Source organism: Rhinolophus ferrumequinum, chromosome 2 (genome assembly GCF_004115265.2).
Source record: "Rhinolophus ferrumequinum isolate MPI-CBG mRhiFer1 chromosome 2, mRhiFer1_v1.p, whole genome shotgun sequence".
Taxonomy (NCBI): Eukaryota; Metazoa; Chordata; class Mammalia; order Chiroptera; family Rhinolophidae; genus Rhinolophus; species Rhinolophus ferrumequinum.
This window is the reverse complement of record NC_046285.1, coordinates 31,773,368-31,791,743: the sequence shown is the minus strand read 5'-3', so window position 1 is coordinate 31,791,743 and position 18,376 is coordinate 31,773,368. Positions and strand designations below refer to the sequence as shown.

At 33.0% G+C, this 18,376-nt stretch overlaps 1 pseudogene; it reads left to right on the top strand.

Annotated features, from left to right (window-relative positions):
- The first annotated feature begins 3,477 nt into the window (after window positions 1–3,477).
- LOC117012805 (eukaryotic translation initiation factor 1A, Y-chromosomal-like) lies at window positions 3,478–3,890 on the top strand (annotated as a pseudogene).
- Window positions 3,891–18,376: the final 14,486 nt, after the last annotated feature.

Sequence of the window (18,376 nt, the reverse complement as noted above, 5' to 3'; positions counted from 1 at the left end):
ATATTATACTATAAAGCTATAGTAATCAAAACAGTATGGTACTGACATAAAAACAGACACATAGACCAATGAAACAAAACTGAAAGTTCAGAAATAAAGCTATACATATATGATAGACTATAATTTGACAACGGAACCAATAAACATCAATGGGAAAAGAGTCTCTTCAATAAATGGTGTTGGAAAAATTGGATATCCATATGTAAAAAAATAAAACTGGATCTCTATCTCACAAAAATAACTCAAAATAGATTAAAGATTTAAATGTAAGACTTGAAACTGTAAAACTCCCAGAAGAAAACATAGGGAAAAAACTACTTGACATTGGTCCTGGAATGACTTTCTGTATGACATCAAAAGCTCAAGCAACAAATGCAAAAATCAACAAGTAGGACTATATCAAACTAAAAAGCTTCTGTACAGCAAAAGAAATGATCAATAAAATGAAAAGACAACACATGGAATGGGAGTAAATATTTTCAAATCATAATCAGCAGTTAATAGCGAAAATATATAAGAAAATGATACACCTCAATAACACACAAAAAAAAGTCCAATTTAAAAACTGGCAAAAGATCTGAATAGACATTTTTCCGAAGAAGATATTCAAAGTGCCAAGTACATGTAAGGTGATCAATATCACTAATCAGTAGGAAATTACAAAACAAAACTACAATGAGATATCACCTCACACCTGTTAGAATGGCTATATAATTTAACACAAAAATAAAAGTCAAGAGATAACATGTTGGCCAGGATTGGAGGAAAGGGTACTCTCATGAACAGTTGGTAGAAAGGTATATTGGTGCAGTCACTAGGGAAAACATTATGCGGTTTCCTCAAAAAACTAAAAATAGAACTATCATATGATCAAGCAATCCGACTTTCGGGTATGTATCTAAAAAAATGAAATCACTATCTAAAAGAGATATTTGCAACCCCCACATTCATTGCAGCATTATTTACAACAGCCAAGGCATGGAAATCACCTAAGTGTCTGTCATGGATGAATGGATGAAGAAAATGCGGAAACACACACACACACACACACACACACATATATACACACATTTTTTGTATATATGAACATATATATATAAATTCAGCCATAAGAAGAAATACATTCTGCCATTTGCAAAATCTTGGATGATCCTTGATTGCACTGTGCTAAGTAAAACAAGTCTGACAGAAAAAAACAAATATTGTATAATCTCACTTATATGTGGATTCTTAAAATACAAACACATAGAAACAGAGAGTGAATTGCTGTTTGCTAGGTGTGAAGGGGGTTGGGGAGGCTGGGGGAAATGCAGCAAAGTGGTCAAAGGTACAATTTCCCAGTTACAAGATGAATAAGTTCAATGTACAGCATGGTGATTAGTGTTAAGAAGATCTTATTGCATACTTAAAAGTTGCTAAGAGAGTAGATCTTAAATGTTCTCATCACAAAAACAAAAAGGTAAACTATGTAAGGTGATGGATGTCATGGATATATTAACTAACCTTTTTGTGGTAATCATTTATATATATATATATATATATATATATATATATATATATATATATATATATAAATGATTACCACAAAAAGGTTAGTGGTATATATATATATAGTGGTATATATATATAATCATTCATATATATTAACCATAAATAATCATATATATGTATATTCAACACATTACACACCTTAAACTCAAACAAAGTTATGTATAAATTATGTCTCAATAAAGCCAGGGCAAAAAAGGAAGCTCTTAGAGAAAATAAAATAATATAGGTCAGAAACTCAGATCTATATAAAGTGAGGAAGAGTATCAAAGAAAGTATACATGAAGGTAAAATAAACATTTATTTTTTTTAAATTCTTAATCTCACAGTTAACAGATTTTTCAAAATAATAATACCAACAATGTATTGAACATGTATGCTTATGTATATATTACATGAATATGTACATATGCTTACATATGCTTATATATATATATATATACATATATGTGTGTGTGTATATATATATACATATATATATATAAGTTAAATAAATGATACCAATTTTACAAGGGACATAATAAAGAAATTAGGATTATTCCATTATGCATGAAGTGTTGTAGTGTTTTTTGGAGATAGACTTGGATTAGCTATAAATGTATACTGCAAACTCTAGAGCAACCACTACAAAAAAGTAAAAACAGACGTATAACAAATACGCTAATAGAGAAAATGGAATCACATAAAATGCTCAACTAAAAGTACAAAAGGCAGAAAAAGAGTGGAAGACAAAAATATGAACAAAGATCAAAGGCAACAAATAAAAATCACTAAGGAATACATTAACCCAAATATGTCATTAATCATTTGTCGTCAATGGTCTAAATGCACCAGTTAAAAAGAGATTGTCAGAATGAGTAAAAAAATAAATAAATAAAAAGACTCCACTGTATGTTGTTTACAAGTAATTCACTTTAAATATAAAGACACCGATAGATTAAAAGTAAATTGAAGGAGGAAAATATACCACGGAAACACTAATCAAAAGAAAATATAGGAGTAGCTATATTAATTACAGACAAAGTAGACTTCAAAGTAAGGAAAGGTACCAGGATTAAAGAAGAACATTACATAATGATAAAGGGGTCAATTCTTGAAGATGTAACAATTTTTTATATGTATGCACGTAACAACATAGCATCACAATACATGAAATAAAAACTAATAGAATTCCAAGAAATAGATGAATCCACTATTATAGTCAAAGTCTCCAAAACCTATCTGAAATAAACAGAAAATCAGTAAGGAAAGAGCTGCACTCAATGACACCATCAATATATAACACCATCAATATGGATATAATGGACTTCTATAGACTATGCAATAGTTGAATACACATTTTCTCAAGTTCACAATGGACATTTACTAAGACAGGCCAAATTATGGACCATGAAACACATCTTCACAAATGTAAAAGGGTAGAAATCATACAAGGTGAGCTCTAGGACCACAAAAGAATTAAACTAGAAATCAGTAACATGAAGATAACTGGAAAATCCCAAAATACATGGAAATTAAACAATACATGTCTAAATAACACGAGACAAAGAAGAAATTTCAATAGAAATTAAAAGCTCTACTTAACTAAATAAAAATGACAACACCACTTATTAAAATCAGGGGGATTCAGTGAAAGTAGTACATAGAAGGAAATTTATATCATTGAATGAATATATTAGAAAAAAAGAAAAATCTAAGTTTCCATCTTAGAATACTGAAAAAAGAGTAAATTTAACCCAAAGAAAGTGGGAAAAAATAAATTATAATGTATACACGTGGATCCCGGAAAACCTGGGTTTCAAGACTCTCCAATATTTTGTGGCTTGGCTTCCCCCACCTGATACACCCCGTGTAGCCCTTGGAACCCCTTGGGGGACTCCCCGCAACTTAGATAGGAGTCAGAGACACCTCAAGGCCACAGTCACAAACATGCCCAATAATAAAAGTAAAGGACGGAAAAATAGACACAGAAGAATGAGAATGAATCTGAAAAAAAGAGAGCTGATATTCAAAGAGCATAGATAAGAATAGGTTCAAATAATCAAAATGTTGGGAAAAGGACAATTAGAAGCAATATGTTTTGATGTCACATCAGAGGGAAATTGAGGAAAAAGGGTTAGAAAAATGCCTCAGACATTATATGAGTTGATCTATAGACTACCAGGATACCAAAGCTGATGTAATTTGTAAAATACAATGCAGAGGCAACTAGAAGTCTGGAGGCATATGGTGAGCTTCCAGAGTATGCTAAATACAGTGACACTGATATACTTGGTCCTGGAGAGAATGATGAAATCTCCTTTGATAACAGTAGAGATGATGACAACGTTGATGATATCTAAACTGAATTCAACATTTTATGTTCCAATTTTTCTGAAGATTGTTCTACACTTTGGATTTTGGCTCTGACCCATTAAAGACCAAAATTTTATTAGTATGAGAGTACCCTGTTAAAGTTGATTAAGTTGTTTCTAAGTATTTGCATTTCTTGAAAAATTGGTAATGCTTAAGATCCCTACTGAAATGTTAAATTCACTTTGTTTATTTGACATAATGCAGCTAATGGGTAAAAGACCACATCTTCTATTTAAAAAGAGAGAGAAAAAAAAATATTTTCCTACTTTAACTACTTCCAGTAAGTAAAGGGATGTTTTGAATAAACCATTTGCCCTACACTCACTGTTTATTATAATTAAGCCCTAGTTTTGACTAGTCTGTTGATGATTCAGTATCCTTCTGCAGAGTCTAGCTACTTATATGCTCCCCTGAAATGTTGATACAATATAAGGGATGCAGAAAACTGCATTTGAAGTAAAAAATGATAGGTTTGTTTTACATATTTAAGCAGTATGTGGCTATTCTTATACTAATTTTGATATTATGTACATACTTTTATTATCTAATTTTGTGACTATAAATTTCAAAAAACAGTTTTTGAATCTGGATTTTAATAGCAATTTTATATTTGTAGGATAGTAGTTGCAGAAATTGAATACTAGGTGGGACACAGTTAACAGTGGATATATTCATATTTGTTGACTTTAAAAGAAATTATTGTGCATAGGAAATTTCCCAAACAAGAAAAGATTATGTTTTGATCATATACATGTATGTAGAATTTTTTACAGGTCAAAAATATTGTGTTAAAAGTGTCATTTTATTTTCAAATTTCACATACATATAAGCTATAATTCTGGGTACTTTATCAACACTTAAATTGTATATAAATAAAAATTTAATTTCAAAGCAACTTATACAAACTACGTCATTTTCAAACTATACCTAAGCTGGGAAAAGATGAAGGAATAACTTAATGAAAAGATGGTCCCCAATTTCTGAATGGAAGAACTGTAGCTGAGAAATATGATAAAGACAATGTCATGCAGCAGAGTGAAAAAAAAAAAACAGAAATAATAAGAATGAGAGCAGAAATAAATGAAATTGAAAATAGGAAAACAATAGAGAAAATCAAAATCAAAAATATACATTAGCATCACCAAAAATAAAATACTAAGATACAAACATAACAAAATATTTTCAAGATCTATATGAGGAATACTATCAAACTCTGATAAATAAAATCAAAGAAAAATGAAATAAATGGAGACGTAGTCCATGTTAATGCATAGGAAACTCAGTATTATTAAGATGTCAGTTCTTCCCAACTTGATCTATCTTTTCAGTGCAATCCAAACCAAAATCCCAGGAAGTTATTTTGTGGATCTTAGCAAACTGATTATAAAGTTTATATGGAGAGGCAAAAATCCGTAATAACTATGACAAAATTGATGGAGAACAAAGTCAGATTACTGACACTACTTGACTTCAAAACTTCCTATAAAACTACAATAATCAAAACAGTGTGGTATTGGCAAAAGAATACAAAATACCAATGGAGCAGAATAGAGAACACCAAAATAGAATGTCAGACATAGCAAGCTGATATTTGAAAAAGGAGCCAAGACAACACAATGGAGCAAAGATAGTCTCTTCAACAAATGATATTAAACAACTGGACATCCACATGCAAAAAATGAATCCAGACATAAACTTTACATCCTTTACAATAAATAACTCAAAATGGATCATAGATCTAAATGTAAAATGCAAACTAAACTTCTACAGGATGACATAAGAGAAAACCTAGATGACCTGGGTGGCCATGGAAATGACAATGACTTTTTACATACAACACCAAAGGCATGCATCATTAAAAATATAATTAATATTCTGAGCTTCATTAAACTGAAATAATTCTGCTCTGTGAAAAACTAGCAAACTCTCAAATTATCAAGAGAAGAGAACACAAGCCACAGACTGGAAGAAAATATTTGCAAAAAAACACATTTTATAAAGGAGTGTTATGCAAAATATACAAAGGACTTTTAAACTCAACAATAAGAACACAAACCACCTGACTCAAAAAAAAAAAAAAATGGGTCAAAGCACACCTCACCAAAAGAATATATAAATGGCAAATGAGCATATGAAGAGATGTCCCATGTCACATGTCATCAGGGAAATACAAAGTGAGACAAAATGAGGTACCACTACACACCTGTTGGCCAAAATCCAAGGGACTGACAAAACCAAATGCCTGTGAGGATGTGAAGCAACAGGAACTCTCATTCATTGCTAGTGGAAATGCAAACTGGTACAGTCACTTTAAAAGATAGTTTATCAATGTCTTACAAAACTAAAGACAATCTTACCATATGATCTAGCGATTGCACTCCTTGATATTTACCCAAAGGAGCTGAAAATGTGTGTTTACACAAAACCCTGCACACTTATGTTTATAGATGCTTTATTCCTTATTGCCAACATTTAGAAGCAACTAAGATGCCCTTCATTAGGTGAGTGAATAAATAAAAAGTGGTATATCCAGAGAATAAAATATTACCCAGTGATAAAAGGAAATGAGCTATCAAACCATGAAAAGACATAGAAGAACCTTGAATGCAGATTACTAGGTGAAACAAGTCAATTTGAAAAAAGATTAACTAACATAAGATACCAACTATATTACATTCTAGAGAAGGTTAAGCTATGGAGATAGAAAAAAAAAATCAGTGGTTGTCAGGAGTTCAGGTGGTGCAGGAATGAACAGGCAGAGCACACAGGATTTTTAGAGCAGTGAAAATACTCTGAATAATAATGGATACAAACATAATAATGGATACATTTCATTATACATTTGTCTAGACAAATGCATACATTATACTTAGAAGTATATGGAGCCTCTCTGTACCTTTCCATCAAATTTGCTGTGAATTAAGAAGCTCTTTTAAAAAAAGTCTTAATAAAAAAAGACAAGAAAATTGAAGCAAATCATGTATCTGATAAGGGACTTGTATCTAGAATATATGATCAATGCCTACAACTCAGCAATAGAAAGACAAACACTGAAATTAAAAGATGGGGAAAGGATTTCAATCTACATTTCTAAAAAAAAAAAAAAATAGCCAATAAGAACTTGAAAGATGCTCAACATCATTGTTCTTTACGAAAATGTAAATCAAACCAATAGATACTGCTTCACACACACTAGAATAGCTATTATCAAAATGACAGATGATAACAAATGTTGGCAACAATGTGAAGAAATTGGAATCCTCTAACATTAATACGAGAATCTAAAATTTCCAGGGAGTTTCTCAAAAGGTTAAATATATAATTACCATAGCAAATAAAAATTCCACTCCTAGGTAAATATCCTAGAGAAAGGAGTTATGTCCACACAAGAACTTGTACATGAATATTCATAGTGGCATTATTCATAATAGCCAAAAAGTGAGAACCACCAAAATGTCCATCAACTGATAAATGGATAAATAACAGGCATTATGTCCATATAAAGGAATATTATCCAGCAATAAAAAAATAAAATACTGATAAATAGTATAATGTGGATGAACATGAAAATATTATGCTAAATAGAAAAAGTCTGTCACAAAATGTCACATATTGTATGATTCCATTTATAATGAAATGTCCAGTATAAGGAAATCCATACAGAGACAGAAAGTAGATTAGTGGTTGTCAAAGGCTAGAGGGAATGGGATGAATAAGAGTAATTGCTAATGAGTATGGGGATTATTCTTTGGGTGATAAAAATATTTAAAATTAAATAATTGTGATGATTGCACAACTCTGTAAATAAGCTAAAAAAATACGAAAAGTGTGACTTTTATGTTAAATGAACTACATCTCAATAAAGCTATTAAAAAAGTGAAGCATACACCCAAGTGATTGACCCTTTTATTTCTTTTATAATGCTACTCAGTGAGAGAACTGAGGTCAAGCAAAACGGCCCTAAATTGAGAAGTCTAATTGTTGATCCTCCTTGGGCTTGGAAATAAAGACAGGGAAGGGCAGGAAGGTGAGGGCCTAGAGAATATCCTTACGTTATCCCAGAGGCTAAGAAAAATCATTTTCATTATCATGAATGAAAGAGAATAGATTCAGAAAAATCTTGGCACTAATTCTAGTCTGACTTGCTAGGTGTGTGATGGTGCAAATTAATTAACTTTTCTGAGTCTTAATTATTACATCTGTAAAATCAGAACAATTATAACAAAATTATGACTGAAGTGCTTACTAACCATGATACTTTATTTTGGATAAGTATCTATTACAAGAACTCCATCCATAGTGAATATTATTTCTTTATTTCCTTTTACAGGAAGTGCTTTTACTAGTACAGTGTTAGAAACATAATGGATACTCTAAAATACAACTTGTGTTTTTTATTGGAATTCAATGTAGAGACATATGCAAAGTTCTGAGTTTCCTAAAATGAGTTTTGTAGATACTTCACCATTAATTTTTCTAGTATTCCTTTATTTAGCTTGTCTTTGATTACGTGTTTTGTTTCCAAACTTGCTCTGGATATATGTATTTATACCTACTGTTACCAATTAGCATAACAGAAACAATGCTTGATTTGCTGTAATGATCACTAATACCTAAAAAGATAAAGCTGGACAAAATCAAGACAATTAGAGCAAAGTGGAACAAAATATGTGGCTGGATTCTGCACTTTCTAAAAAGGACTAAAAATCATGGTTTAAATATTAGCTTCAGAAATACTGTTTGCCCCTAATTGAAAATGTATGGTAACCAACTTCCCAAATAATAAAAACAGTTAAACTGATGGAAGCAGATTAGGTGTGTATTATTTGCAGTCATAATAATAACAACAACAACAACAAATCATAATAGTTAGAAATTCTATAGTGCTGATTATGTGCCAAGTGCTGCTATATGGCTTTACATAAATAACTCACTTAAAAACCTGAATAGAAGTTTATTTCACACACATTTGTATCATTAATCAATTGGTTTGTAGGCTGTTCTTTACCTCTTATTTTATACTGGTAATCAGGTTCTCATTTATTGGAATGTCATAGTTTTAAAATGCTTAATGATTGCATGAGTTCTGTATTGAGGAAGGCCACCAAGGCAGAGATTCCTGATTATACCACAGTATATTTATCTCTTTCTTCCACAGAAATGAAACTTCTAAAATTAGCTAAGCACATAGCGACCCCGAGAAAAGTCCTACATTTCCCAACTTCTCCTGCAGTTATACATGGCCATGCTACTAAGTTTTAGATGTAAGCAGACTTGGAGTGTGGAACTGTTGCTGCTGTAACAAATTACCACAATCTTAGTGGCTTAGAACAACATTAATGTATTATCTTAAAGTTCTGGAGGTCAGAAGTCTAAAATAGGTCTCACTAGGTTAAAAATCAAGGTATCAACAGGGTCAAGTTCCTTTTAGAGGTTCTGGGAGATAATCTATCTCCTTGACTTTCTTAACTTCTAGAGGTCTCCTGCATTCCTCGGCTCATGATCCGTTTCTTTATCTTCAAAGCCAGCAGCATACTATCTTTAAATCTCTCTCTTGCTCTGACTCTTATATTGACTTCCCACCTCCTTCTTCAATGTAATCAGAAGGACCCTTGAGATTAAATTGGACCCATATAGATAATGCAGGATAATTTCCTCAAAATAAGGTCAGCTGATTAGCAATCTTAATTCTGTTGTATCCTTAATTCTCCCTTGTCATATGACAACAAATTCACAGTTTTTAGCGACATCTTTGTGGGGCCATTATTCTGCCTACCACAGAAACTTTCAGCTATGTTCTTAAAGGAAGTGGATGGTTTTGCTTCAGACTTTTGGAATGAAGCTGGAAGACTCTTAGAGTTCATCTAGTCCAAGTCTTTATTTTAAAGAATGAAAGATTCATTGCCTGTTGGCCATTATCTAGTAATGTCAGACACTCTCTGATCTCACAATCCTTGGGTTCCGTCCAGACCCAGGTCTGAGATACACTGTACTCCTAGAGAAATGCATTCCACTTGGATAAACTTTGATGGTTGGAACTGGTCTATGATGTTAATTTGGGAATGAGGCCATTCATGGTAGAGCTCAATACAACAGCAATAATCAAAGTGATAGTCGATTGTAAATATTGCTATAAATAGTCTCCTCTCCTTGCAATATGAGTTTATAATCCCTCCCATCAAGAACTAGAGCCTTTCTCCACTCTTAGAACTTGGGATGACCTTGCTCTTCCCTTTAGCCAGTGTTACAGCAGCAAACATGATACAAGCATAGATTTAGGAAAAAGCTTACACTAAATTTGACCTTTCTTCCTACACTTAGTACCCATGCCACCACTGCCATGTGAAACTCAGGCTAGCTCAATGGGGATGAGAGAACACATCAATAGAAAGCCGGGTCATCCCAGCTTCCTCAGATGAGTTCATGACAAATAAGCGAGCCCCAGGGCACTTACCAGCTGACCATAAATTCATGAGCATGTCCTGCCCAGAGACTAGTCAAGCTCATGCCAAACCAGCACAAATTGTTAACCTGAAGAACTGTGAGCAAAATAAATGGTTCATATTTTCAAATACTAGTTTTTAGATGGTTATTGCATAGAAAAAACTAATCACAAACTAACATGTATATGAGACCTGACAATTAAGTTTGTGAACTCATCGTAGAAAAAGTGTTACGTACTTCATTGCTGAATATCATTATGGTCACCTTCGAATGCTCCCTTTGGGAAGCTAGGCACCAATACCAGCACCTAGTCTACCCTTCAAAGAAATTTTGGAACTCTTTTCCTGGAATGGCCATCAGAGCTGTTGTCGTATTACCCTGATGTTCTGTACGTCATCAAATGTCTTCCTTTCAATATTTCCTTTATCTTCAGGTAAAGAAAGAAGTCATTGGGGGCCAGATCAGGTGTTCCAATGCAGTTATTGGTTTACTTGCTAAAAATCCCCTCCCAGACAGTGCCATGTGAGCAGGTGCATTGTCTTGATGCAAGAGCCATGAATTGTTGGCAAAAAGTTCAGGTTGTCTAACTTTTTCACGCAGCCTTTCCAGCACTTCTAAATAATAAACCTGGTTAACTGTTTGTCCAATTGGTACAAATTCATAATGAATAATCTCTCCGATATCAAAAAAGGTTAGCAACATCATTGCAACAAGCTTAATTGTCAGACCTTTGTATAATTTACTCTGTATCTGGAAGTGTTCTGGGTCCATTTTATGTATAAACTTGCTTAATTTTCATAACAACCCTATCAGATATTTAATATCATCTCAATTTTATAGTTGCAAACCTTAAGCACAGAGATGGAGTTATATGTCCTAGGTCATGCAGATAGTAAGTGCTGAACCAAGACTTAAATATAGGCAGTACTGCACCAGGTAATCTTGTTCTAAATGGCCACATTCTACTACCCTTTGACAGAAGGACCTACAGATGCAACACTGTGGAGAGTCCAGGACAACTGGAATTTTATGTTTCAATAACTATTAATGTGGGTATTCTGCCAGCAACAGCCAAACCTAAATTTAACTAATGCTGAGTTTGGTACCTGGATTGTTGTGCTAAAAGTAACAGAACCTAAGCTAAAGGAGGCTATAGCATTAAAGAAAATGAAAAGAAAATTTCAAAATGTAGGTATTCATTAACTATTTCTAAATGCTTAACAAAGAGTGATACTGAGACTAGAATTTGCCAGCCACAACGTAGAGTTAGAAAAGACTACTACTATTCTGCTTAGGAAAGCATTCTAGGACTGCAGTGGGCAATTTTCATTTATTGAAAGTCCAATATTTGGGGACTCAGAGTACTCAAGAAACAAACTTGGTACTCTAAACCAAAGACATTACTAATGGTGGTTCTCAAACACAGACTTCAATGTGGTAAGACTATCTTCCCAAGCCTATTTCAAACACATTCTCTGTAGCAAAGACCTTCCACACAAGTCTATTATTGCAGACATTCTCAAAGTAATTTACAATAAGCAAGAGGGTGATAAATAAAAGACAATTTAATTTAAGCTTAAATTAATAAATATCAACAAAATCTTTGACTTCAAATTTTGCGTGAGAGTCCTAGAGGAAAAATGACTGGCAACCTATTAAGTTTTTAGGGAAATTATACCGTCAAAACCACAAGTGTTGTCTGATAAAGCTTCTATTCACTTACACCATAAAGAAACAGCAAGTTCAATCATGGGCCAGCAGAAAATCTAGTATGAAAGCTGAGAAACCATCATGTAAGTTGCACTCACCATTGCCAAGCTCAGATGATGGAACCTATAGGAAAAGATCTCCTGTCATAGAAGAGAGTCTTCTGTGTTCTTGCCCAGTAGGATGTGATAAAGCTATGACCAGTGACTACTGTGTATTTACCACCATCCATTTCTCATTTTATTGCATTTGTTCTATCTCTATACCAAGTGAGTAGGAATAGGAATATTCAGAATATCCTGAATTGTGATGTAATTTATAGGTTATTAGAGTATGAGGACCTACATGCAGCAAATCCCTGAGAAACCTTGCACTATGAGCTGAAAGTAGAAATTGAATAGGACTCTTGAGTCTCTTTCTTGTGGAGCCCTATCCTACTATATTCTAAATGTGGGCAGAAGGATACTCATAGACTCTTCAGTGTTAAGAATGCTAACCAGTCTATAAAATTAATTGGATTCTTCTTTCTAGGTACTGACCATCCAGACCAATGATTTGAAATGTTCTATCTTCTCTTAGAACCATATGTGGTCACATGACATCATTGGCCAATAAGATTTAAGAAGAAAGATTATGTGCAATTTCCAGGTAGTATCTTTAAGTGGTAGGGGCTATATCTTTCTCTTTTATACTTCTACCTACTGCTGGCTGGAGAACAGAGAGGCGGAGCTGGTGGTGCCCTCTTATACTATTATACGTACTTTGAACTGGAGGCCATACAGGGTAAGATAACAAGTGAGAAGGAACCTGCATCCTGGGCACCATGAAGCACAATAGCCCCAGAACTTCCCATCATACTTCTACTTTTAAATTAGTCCATTTTGTTGAATATTCTTCTTTTATAGATAATTGTTGCTTATTGTTTGTAAAGTGTAGCCTCTTACTCATTGAAACTTCCATTGACTTTTGAAGTGAAATGACCCAACTATATGCAAACTGAACAGTTCAGCTTTTGTCTTTTTTCCTTTTGTGGTGCAATTCCCTTGGCTCCTTTACATTTTTATTCTCTACTTACTTATTCATGATCCAGTGGTCATTAATGTTCCATGTGGAAGAAATGAAAAGAAGTATAATTTTATGTGATTAAATATGCCTGATATGCCTGATTACACTTTGAATCCACTAGTGGATAATTTCTTTTAAGTGCTTTAAGAAATCAATAATCTAAGTTCATAACCATTACTGATTCTACCAGTGAGCTGCTTTTTAAAAATGTAACGAAGGCATGCCTTTCTACAGATAGACCAATACAAAGTCTTGGACTAAAAATAAACACACACACACACACACACACACACACACACACACACACAACTAGAAACAATAACAACTGTCCATGAAAATGCAGTTTCTACTTAATATTGAAATTAAAATGTACTTTAAAGTTTTCAAAGAGCAAATATATAAATAAGAAATATTAGTTATGGCATATGAAAAGCACGTACCATATACCATTATAAGCAGCATGCGATCGTTTCAATAATTGGTGGTTCCATTTGGGGATTTTTTTTTTTACTGTATTGAAATATTAGTTGAATTAACTAAAGACATTTTGATAGTTCCCCATGAAGTCTAAAGTCATAATTGGATTCCATGGAGCATTCTGAATGCTAACAGAAAAACAGATGCAAATGGTTTTTACGCAGATATTAGAAGAAGAATTGATGCAATGAACTGCACATATTTTGTGGTATCACACTTAATTTTAAGCAGAAATTACAAGAGTCGTGTGGGAAAATATCATTATTTATATTATTATTATTGCATATTATTACTTGTTTTATCAGCACTTGAAATGTTATCAAAATATAACAATATTTTTTATAAATGCATTTTGAACTCTAATTAATTTCTTGTTTTGCTGAGTACTGAATTCCTGATATCCTGAAGTTTTAATAACTAGTCTCCTTCCTCTGACCTTCCTGTGGCTCTTTATTCTTTCCTGGTGTCTGTTACATAAATGGGCTCTTTCCAAAGAGGTAAGCATCCTCTCATGCACATGTTGTGCAAAGGTCTAGTGTACTATGTGAAGAGATCATCACAGAAAAGATACAGCAAACGTTTTTGGTAATTATACAAAGTTTTTTAGATGAGCTAGCCTTCCCCACCTAACAATAGATGATTTTGTTCTGTGGATTTAGGTTTAGAAAGATATTTTTTGAATTAATTCACATGTAAGATATATTAATACTTTAACCTTATCTGACCTTTATAATTATAATCTATAAATATCAGCCCTAACCACTGAAAAATGAGCAGTAAAATGTATACCTGTTAATATTTTTATAAAACTTATGGGCATTCTAGCAATTTAAAGTTATGGTAAAATGGTAAGTTTATTTTTAACAAAATGGCCAGGTAAACATTCATTTTATATTCATGCAAGCAATATTAATTGTGCACTCACTCTGTGTAAAGCACTGGGCTGGCAATTAGGAGAAATAAATGGAGAAAGAAAATGATATAGTTTAATAAACTAAGGTTTTAGTTTATTAAATACCTCACAGTAGAGTTAATAATGAGGATATGCACACAATGAACCGGATAGAGTGGTAAGGACATTTAATTTGAGACTGAGTATGGCAAGAAACGATTTTAGCTAATATTTACTGAGTAATTACTATGTGCCTAGAATTATGCTAAGTTTATGGTTAAATATGTGAAATTACCAGTAAGCAATTGCTTTAGACAATACATAAATTTGTATAAGGTCACAGACATGGTAAATTGTAGAGCTAAGAATAGAACATAGTTATGTCTAAGAGTACATTTATTCCTCTCTGGTGTTAAGATATAATGAAGGGTGTATATTCAGGAATACTTCTCTGTCTACACAAGATTTGCTTCTTTATATAAAACACATTCTCCTTTGCAGGGATTAAATCTGTAGCTATAGCCTTCTTTTATTTTTCCTGTACATAAGATTCAGCATTTAAAACATCTCATTTGTTTCCAATTATCTCAGTGGCTATCACAAAATTCTCTAAACCAAATTAGTTTTAATGAATTTCGTATTGAAGAACAGGTGACACACAGAATATGGGCACAAACGTCATAAAATAACAGCTATAAAAAAGGTGAGGTGCCAACTATGAAGAATATTTCAGTCAGAAGGAACAGCATAAGTAAAGGCCAAGTAGAGAAAGAGAGAATGACAAGTCCATGAAACTGAAAGTATAATATTAATCAAATTGCTGTGAAATTGAAAGGCAGGACATAAAGCCACATAAGTAAACAGGAGCAGGTCATGAAAAGCCTGGAACACCTTGTTGGAAAATTAACCTGAGCAGAATAAAGGAAACATGGTGCTGTTTTATGGAAAAGACCAGTAACTACATGCTGGGCACCAGGGAGAGTGAAGAGGAACTGTTCGACTTGATAGGTGAAGATTTGCAATGAATGATGTGAGAACAGGCAAAAAAGGAGGAAAAGATACAAGTGTTAACTCTGGCATAGGCACTAGTGAGTGGTGTTATAATGCGGGATTTTTTTAGGTCTTGGTAATTAGCATGGTTGTAAATAGCATCCTTCTGGGATTAGGAAGAGGAAAATAGCCTGGATGATGTATCGCTTGATGACTTACCTGATTTGCTACACATTCAACATCAACAGCATTTGGATGAACACATGAGATCAAAATAACCTGACGGAAATTGGGGCTGGCACATAGTGTTGACCAGTGTGTGCTGCAAGTCCACCAAACCTGTTTTCAGAGTTACAGGCTATAGCAGGAAAGAAAACCAGATGTGTATGTGTATATATATGTAAATACACTAATGGACATATAGCAAAAAATATCTAAATAACTCAGTTTGGAACTCACAAATCCTATGAATTTAATATGATGTTAAGATCTACGTATATTTGAAAATGTTTTGCAAGGCTGCAATAGGTTATATAAATATGCCTAATTAAATGCATTTGACCAGTTGGAAATAAGCTTCATAAAGAAAACTGGGACACATTTTTTTGGAAAGATGTCTCTCTGCAAAAATAATTTATCTTGCTGAAGAACAAACTGACTATGGAAACCTGTGGGCAGCAATGAAAGAATTAAGCTAATTACAAGAAAACAATATTTCTTTAAATTCCTCAGGATTATTTAGACTCTGAAGAATCATAAACATTAGAAAAAAAGATTATAGATCTATACAGAACTTTATTAAATCCTCATGTGGTTAGGGCAGAGGGAAAAGGCATCTCACTCACTCCAGAGCCTTTTTTCATACATTTTCACTATTATTGGGAAGATAGTGAATAAATTTAAGACATTAATGAAAACTTTTGATTAGCAAATAATGTTACATTTTTTCCCCTCCTATTAAAAGCTAATTTTCAAAATCATAATATGTGCAGAACTATTCATTGGCTGCCTGCCAAGTTTAAATTTTAAAAATTAATAAATAAAATATTATCTCATTTCTTTTTCTTCAAGTATCATGAGTTCAAAAATTAAGGAAGATTCTCTCAAATGAAGCATAATTATTCTTTGGCTTTTAACATGGTAGGTATTCAATAACAAGATACTAAATTATTAAATCAATTTTATGTATGAGACACAAATTTCTTTGATCCAAGTCTTGTCTACAACTTGAACCTCAACTTAAGTCCTACAACCCTACAACTTGAACTGTGCCTTCTTCAAATAGTTTAATCTAATCAATCACTTAGTACTCTGAACTATTAGGGTAATTCTTTGTTCCACAAAATTTAGCCCTGAAATATATTCCATAAACTACTTTTTATTATGGTCAACTACCTTAAAACTAAGAATGCTTAACAGGGTTAAACACATGACAAAACCTGAAAAATGATTGTGAAATAAATGAAACACAGTAGCTTGCCCAATGCACTATGAAAGTTTTGTTGTCTAACTTCATTGTAATGTTTGTCACTCCCTAGACCCAGCCCACTGAATGAATAAATGAATGTGTGGGACTGATGAGTCTTCACTGAGGAATATGGAGGACAGGATGTCAGAGATTATTTCAAAGTTTTGATGACTTGGCAAAGTACCAAATATTAGAAAAAGAAATCATGTGATTTGGATGGGATTTGGAGAAAAGATGTTTCATTCTATACGTTTTCTGTGTTTAAATTATGCACTTACATGTATTGTGAATGGAAGCTTCCAGTAAGCCATTTTAAATTTAATTTTTCATCCTTTCACTGTCAAATATTAATAGCTTTCATTTTTTAAGGGCTCCGAATATTTTCTGCAGCATATCAAGAGCTTTATAAAACACATCATACTTAATTTTTAAAATGCTATTAAATAAGTATCACTGTACTCCTTTTAAAGATTAAAAAAAAAATCATGTCAATAGCTGTACACTGAGCAGGAGACTCATGACTTCAGTACACATACATCCAATTACAAAACCCATGATCTTAATTACCTCACTATATCATGCCACCTAATTTATTAAGTAATTATACTTTGCAGAAATTACACAATGAGCTATAAATGCAAAGACAAACAAAATATGGTCTCTGACATTGACTAGAAGTAGCCAGGAAAAGATGATGTGTAACCAGAGACATGCATTTGTACACATATGTACACTAGCACCAGTAAGGAATTAGCATATTCTTAACGGGGCACAGAGAAGATCAGGAAAGGCAAGCACTCAAGGTATAGTTCACACCTGGGAACCAAATGCGTAGTGATATGAAAGTGACTATCTCTGAAAGAAGGAAAATAAAAAAATACTAATCGAAGCAAAGAGGGGGAAAAATAGGAATTTTGGGAAGAGGATGTAGACGAGTAGTCCAAGTGAGGGAAAGGAACTAATATTCACTGAGTACCTATACAAAAAAGATACCTTATAATTTTATATAAATACTTTTCTCATTCAATTATTAAAACTACAAGAAGGATTAAGTGTTATCATTCACAGTTTGCTCATGAGAAAACTGTGGTTTAAAGAAGCTGAGTGAATTGGCCAAAAAATACAGCCATTTGGTGGTGGAAACCATTAGCTGTCTTTGGTGAATAAGGCCACACATTCCCTCTGCACTGGAGTCACTATAAACCCTGGAACCATCTTCTATCTTCAGGTTTCCAAAACATGAATTTTAAGGGGACATAAATGCAGAACACAGAGAAAAATGCTACAGAATGATGAGGCAGAAAGTCTGATTGGTGATTTCTGCCTAGAACTGAGACACCATTGATTAGGGAAATAGATTTTAAAAATGAACTCTGAAAGGCATAGTATAGTTACATGTATGCTTTGACTTTGATCTCAGTGGAACATTA